The sequence below is a fragment of the Notothenia coriiceps genome, unplaced genomic scaffold (genome assembly GCF_000735185.1).
Source record: "Notothenia coriiceps isolate Sejong01 unplaced genomic scaffold, NC01 NC01_scaffold00017347, whole genome shotgun sequence".
Classification (NCBI taxonomy): Eukaryota; Metazoa; Chordata; class Actinopteri; order Perciformes; family Nototheniidae; genus Notothenia; species Notothenia coriiceps.
Window position 1 is genome coordinate 34,642 of NW_011350048.1, and position 6,833 is coordinate 41,474.

Genomic DNA, 6,833 nt, shown 5'->3' on the forward strand with positions numbered 1-6,833 from the left:
GCGGTATGTATTACGTCGGGTGAACGAGGATTGTGATCCTACCAGTTTACGTCTCTTTGGCAAAGCAATGTATCATGGACTTGATGCATTGCTGTTATTCAACTTGGAAGTTAGAAGAGTATGAGTTATGACACCTGTTAGGGGTGTCCTCGCGAAACCCCACTTCACAGAGTCCCTGTGTTGCTGTACGACTGACGGTCACCCAAACTTGGACACTGGGGGACTAGGGTTGTGGTGCGTGAGGGAAATTTGAATTCTACACACGTTCACTTTCTGTGTTCTTGAAACAGCATTTTGATTTCATCGGTTGTCAAATATGTTCTTGTCGAACCAAATATTATTGATCGACTAACACTCTGTTACTTTAACCGTAGATTTTTGGAATGTATTAATTAGATAAAAAACATAATATGTAAAACTGTCGCTACTCACTCCCAATGTAATGTAAGCTATAAAGTACTGTGGTTCTTTAATTAACCGTTGTTTTGAACAGGATTTACTCTATCATGGTTCATTATGAAGTGGGGATCCCGACTGCTATATAGGGACAGTACCGCTATTGGCGCTGTACGCGTACGCGCTATAAGTGTAGCGTCCCTGCACGCCATAATAATAAGAGTATAAAAAATTTTAAAATAATAATCAATAAAAAAAATCCCACAAAGCTATATTCATGCCATTTTATTGAGTTTGTGCAGTACAGATGTAATAACGACGACGATGTTGTCCTTTTGAACGGCCCGAGAGGTATCAGGGTCCCGTGAACTCGACTCACTCTCAGACTCAGACGTACGTGTCTTGTTGACAAAGTCTACGGTAAACGGCCACCAATGAGGTATACTCTTTTCCCAGTCTTGCGTATCCTCGACCACATATCGACGAGAGAAGTAAAATAAAGATATTACAACAAATCTTCTACAGGTGATGAAAACGACGATAAACGTGTTTTTTCCAAATTAACACCTTTTTTCATTTTACTGGATAAATCAGTCCAAGTCAAGTAAGGTTTACACTTATTACTTGGAAAGGATATCAAATTACCATTATGCAAATTAGAGACTAGGGAAGATTCTGGGTGGAGAGAAGAGTAGAGTGTCTACTTGGGGAATGAAACTCCCATGTCGTTGACGTAATACCTACGCTATGACAATCTAGTATCTAAGTCCATACTACTCAGTGGTCAATTCCTAGGTCTGCAGCACTGATTTTAGAAGTAGGCCAATTTATATCAAATTTTTGCGTTATATATTAGTGTCCCCCCATTCTTATGGTACTAGGTCAAAAAAATTATAGCACGTCGGAGTATGAAGTAGGGGTGCGAGTACGCCATAAAGAGAAATTACAAAATTAAAAGCATCATCTCTCATAATGAATGTCGTGAAGATAAAACTTACGCAAAGATTGGGTGAGCCTCGATCTTCATCTTTTACCTTCATTCCATTTTATTCTGGTTATTAAGACAGAAGACACAAAGATTTTCGCGCCACACACGCTACTCCTAGACACTCCACACACACCACACAAGCACACACACTACCAGGAGCAAAGAGTGGGCGACGTCCACCCCGCAGACGTCCAAGTCTCGAGTCGACGACGCGGATGGCTCGTGGCTGCGACCAAAGACAGACAGCCCCGCGACAGTACCTCGACGTCCACCTGCTCTCTCTCCTCTCTCTCTCGTCCTTATCGGTCTCCTGACGACGGACCGTTGTTCCACTCCGCGTTACTCTCCCCTCATCCCTCAGTAACTCCCCCGAAGTAGAGGAATTTGGTCCCACAGTTTGAGTTCCGGGCCGGTTTAGGCCGGCACTGACAGTAAAAGACACCGGGGTGTTTGAACGTTTGCTTCTAATATACAATAATACGGCTAAATGTACTTCGTGCAACAGGTAGTTTGATGTACAGGTGTTACTAGATTTATACGGAAAGAAAGAATCTTACGAGGAAAAGAGTCTTAACCTGATAAACAAAGGGGTCTAAGACCGAAAAATTTTTTTTTAGTAAACACTGTAACGGTGACCTCTGCTGAACGGTTAATAAACGAGAGTCTGAAGACGGAAAGTCTGCGATCAATATAATACTTGCAATGAATGGGATACGGACTATTATTTAGGTTACGTCATAGTAATTGTAAATAAACATATTTACATTATATTAGTGTAAGTAAGAGAGATATCCTAAAAACTATATCAGAGATTTCGATGTGGCCGGGGAAACTCACGTCGGATACGACTGACACGGCGCGCTACTTTGAACTGTCAAACTGTGGCAACGGAGTTGGTTAGACCACGAGGTGTGAAAAACTAACGGGAGTTAGGGTTTCATCTTACCTTTACCGGGGAAAGTTAGTTTAGAGGGTTCAAATTTGTAAAAGATTGTTTAGTATCAACTTTTTTTCGGTTATGTGGAACAAACATATGGTGTGAACCTTGTATGGACGGTAAGGAATTATTCTTAGACGCTCGAAGACAAATTCCTTACGTCGACGTTGTTGGAAAGAACATTTGGTTGTAGTCACTTTGGGATCTCTCGACACTACTTACGGCAACCAAAAGAATTCGTACAAGTTTGCGGAGTTTGGAGTGTAAACTATCAAAGTGAACGTATAAATAGTGTGAATTGATGAAATCCGTTATATGGTAGTGGACGCCAGAACAAGACTAGCGACCGGAATGTCCACTACTCAACGAACGGGAGGCACCCAAGACCTCTATAATACGTTACCCGAACGAGTTTTTATATATTGTTGTGAAAAGTGTGTTACGTTGTTTCTTTGCTCGGAATTGATATCGAGGTTGTTGTCTCCGTTTGAGTAGTGGTTGTATGGTGTTTTGTGAATCCATAAGAAAGAAGGAAAGAAGAAACAATATGCCGAGCATATTGAATTTTCCCATCAACTTGCGAATTTTTGAGCAAGGAGTGCTGCGGAGAAAGATTGTGCCAACGGTAGTACAGGAAAATCTCCGTCCGCGCACGCCTTGAACATCGAGAATGATGAGACCAATGGATTTGCTTGCGAGGCTAGATTCACGCAGAAGAATTATTTTGTCTTTTATGACCCAAATTGTCAGTGCTTTCGCGCCCAAAGGAATGAGCATGAGTGCGCATACTTGTCAACCCTCCCGATTTTCGCGGGAGACTCCCGATTTCATTGCCCTCTCCCGGTTTCCTCCCGGGGTCATATTTCTCCCGCATTTCTCCCGATTTCTGACAAAATCAGATTTACACACGACTGTTTCCACTCGGACTTTAATACAGCTACACCATTGTTTGGTTTCCATGGTAACACGTCTCTTTAGTAGCGCGCGTAACTCAAAGTCTGAGAGGGTGAGGCAGATATTCACAGAAAACAGAACAAGAATCGGCAACTGCTCTACTCTCTGCTCACTCCTTTCCTGTAAAATACTAGTCCAGCCCACACATATGCTCCATCAAGGACGGTGCTACAGGCCGCAAATCAGTGCACTTACAACTACAATAAGCATGTTAATGTTAATCTAACAGCTCCGGCGATCCACTAGCACCCCCCTCCCCCCCCCAATTTTGCATTTTGAAATGCTCCCGATTTCTGAGGTCTAAAGGTTGGCAAGTATGCCGGGGAGTCCGCTTTGGATAAAAGCGTCTAACAAGTAACATGTAATGTAAAGTAATCAAAAGGTGTTAAATAAATGTGGCAAAGTAAAAATAACAGTATTTAGAGTAGCATGAAAAGAAAATACTCAATTAAAGTACTTTAAATACCCTAAATGTACACTTAAGTACAATTCCTGAGTACATATACTCAGTGACATTGCACCATGTTATATTTATTTATGTTAACTTTGAATAACATACCGTATAATGTTTATGGAGCCGCCTCAGTTAATGTCAGCAGGAAATGTGTTGAAACGTGGCTGGAGAAGCCAAAACTCACATACGTTTTACAATGTTTTTTTTAATTCTTTGAACAGGAATTCTAAAGTGAATCTCTTTCCAGCTGCTCTTCTCTCAGTTCCCACTAATCTGCTTTTCCTCCTCACGTTTAGAAGCTCTTGTGCAACTCAGGTGTGTTTCAGGTCATAATCTTTACTGGGGAACAAAGGACAGCTCAGATTGTTAATCCTCTTTTAGTGGGTTTCTTTGTGCAAAACACTGAAGTGTAGATACTGAGTAATGTAGGTAGAAAAGTTAGCATTAATCAGTGTTGGAAGAAGTACTAAGATCCTTTAATTAAGTAAAAGTACAAATACTATGGCCTTAATTAAAATGCCCCACTACAAGGAAAAGTCCTCATTTCAAAGTAAAAGTACAGAAGTATCAGCTAAATGTTCTTCAAGTCTTAAAAGAACTCGATATGCAGAATGGATCTTTTAAGTGTTATATGATTATGGTTAATATGATCCTGTTGTAAGAGCAGTTTGTCAATTTGCAACATATATTATATATATATTAGATGCATTAAACACTGTGTAGATTAGTAGTACAGTACTTCACTATACCATATCAGCATATCATGTGTTATTATGTGTACAAAGTAACTGTGGGTGTTAAAATGTATGTAATGGAGTCAAATGTATGAAATTTAACTCTGAAATGTAATGCAGTAGACGTACAGAGTAGCATTAAATGGAAAGTAAAATACAAATATGTCAAACAAAGTACAATACTTGAGTAAATGTCCTTACAACACTGGCATTATTCCAGCATGCAAACACCTGTATTTGTACTTCTGTTGAGGTAATTGTGTATTTGTTCTCTGCCTACAATGGTGCACCTGTTGTGACGTATTAAAAATGTATGAACAACAACCATCCATAATTAATGAGTTACTGTACTGTTTCCAGTCAGACAGAAACACACCTGTTAACGTGTGTTCTTTAATAGAGCAAAACTTCCATGTTTTTTTCAATATTATAACACGTAAATGTTGCTTTGCTTATCGGCATACTTAGAAAAACATACGAGTATACCACCTTGTTGTTTTGAAGGTGCACATGTGTATCCTTAAAAGGTTGCATATAATGGAAATCCCAATGTGATTGTGCACACGGTTTGTAGCTTCATTAATGTGTTATATTGTGAGCCGAATTAAAGTATGCATCCTAATAATGAATTAAAACAGTTAATATTTTATCCACCTTGGCGAAAATAGACGATAATCACAAATTAGGCGATTTCTATACTGAAGTCTGGTGGCTTGCTTCACATAAAAGAAAGAACGGGACCTGATCATCACCAAAACACATCGTTAACAAAGCAGCTTCAGAACATGAGATTTCACTACAGTATATATAAGTTTAATACCAATATTTTCTGTGGGTTGTTGTCTTACCTCCAGGTAATCCTCCGGGTCGGTTCTGCTTCCCGACTATCGGCAGAAAAGTAGCCGCAGATCGCCGTTGTTCTCCGGCCAGCAGGATCACAGCAGACAGGTGGCCTCGGAGGATGATGAGGGTCAAGTTAACCAGAGTTACTAATAACGGTACCGGAAGTTCAATAGTTTGTGTCTAAAATACGAAGAGATTTGTATTTTCCTCTTTATAATAATAACTCAAAAATTATTTGAATACGTACATTTAAAACCCTACAATTCTATTCAGTCAGGATATTTTTTTATTACGATTCTTTCCTATTTTATTATTATGTTATATCTTAGTTATGTACAATTTAGTCTTTTGTTATTTTAAAACTTCATTCATTGTTGTAACAATTAATGTTATTGTTATTTCTTATAAAACTTGCTTTGCTGTATTTATGTTAAAACATTGTATTCAAATGTATTTTATAATTACTTAGTGATTTTATTTAAGTTGTAAGTCTTTACTATATCTATTTTGTATTACCTAAATGTGTTGTTTTTCTAGTAGTAAATTATATTGTATATTATTGTAATTGTATAACTTAATATAGTGTTTAAGTGCATTTAATTTAGAGTATTTTAGACAAATGTTTGTGTGTTTTGTTTATTACTTAATTATATTCAATTGTTATTTTATTAACCACTGACTTTATTGTATTTAAGTTGTAAGATTTTATCCTATTTTATTGTTGTTTATTAATCAACACATTTGTTGCGTTTACGTTGTTAATATAATACAAGTTTTATTTTGAAAATCAAAGCGGATATGAATGTAGGCCTATTGTAAACACCGTGCTGCTTTACATCATGTTCCTGTTGTTGCGCCTCTGGTCTGTATCACTATCAGCCACCTGATGCAACACACCGTGTTTAACACAGGTATTTTTATTTTATTTACAACTTATACACATTTGTATTATCTCATTATTATTATTATTATTATTATTATTATTATTACTACGACTACTTACTACTACTTTTACTCCACTACATGTATTTAATACCTTTAGTTACTTTTCAGATGTGGATGAATGATGTGAAATCTAATCAAGTGTTAAATCAGACTTTAGTTCCACCTGGAGTGAATCCACAAGCTACCCTTTAGTATACAAAGTAATTCAAACTAGCTGCACTTTTACCAGCTTTGAGAACACTTTCATGATCAATCATTATAAAACATATCATATATATTATTCTGAAATGGACCAATCTGCACAATGACTACTTTTACTGTCGCTATTTTCACTATATTTTGATGAGAATACTTTTCTACTTTTACTTGAGGAACATTTTGAATGCAGGGTTTTTACTGAAACAGAGTATTCCTACACTCTGGTACTTCTACTTTTACTCAAGTACAAGATCTGAGTACTTCTACTTTTACTCAAGTACAAGATCTGTGTGCTTCTACTTTTACTCAAGTACAAGACCTGAGTACTTCTACTTTTACCCAAGCACAAGACCTGAGTACTTCTACTTTTACTCAAGTACAAGA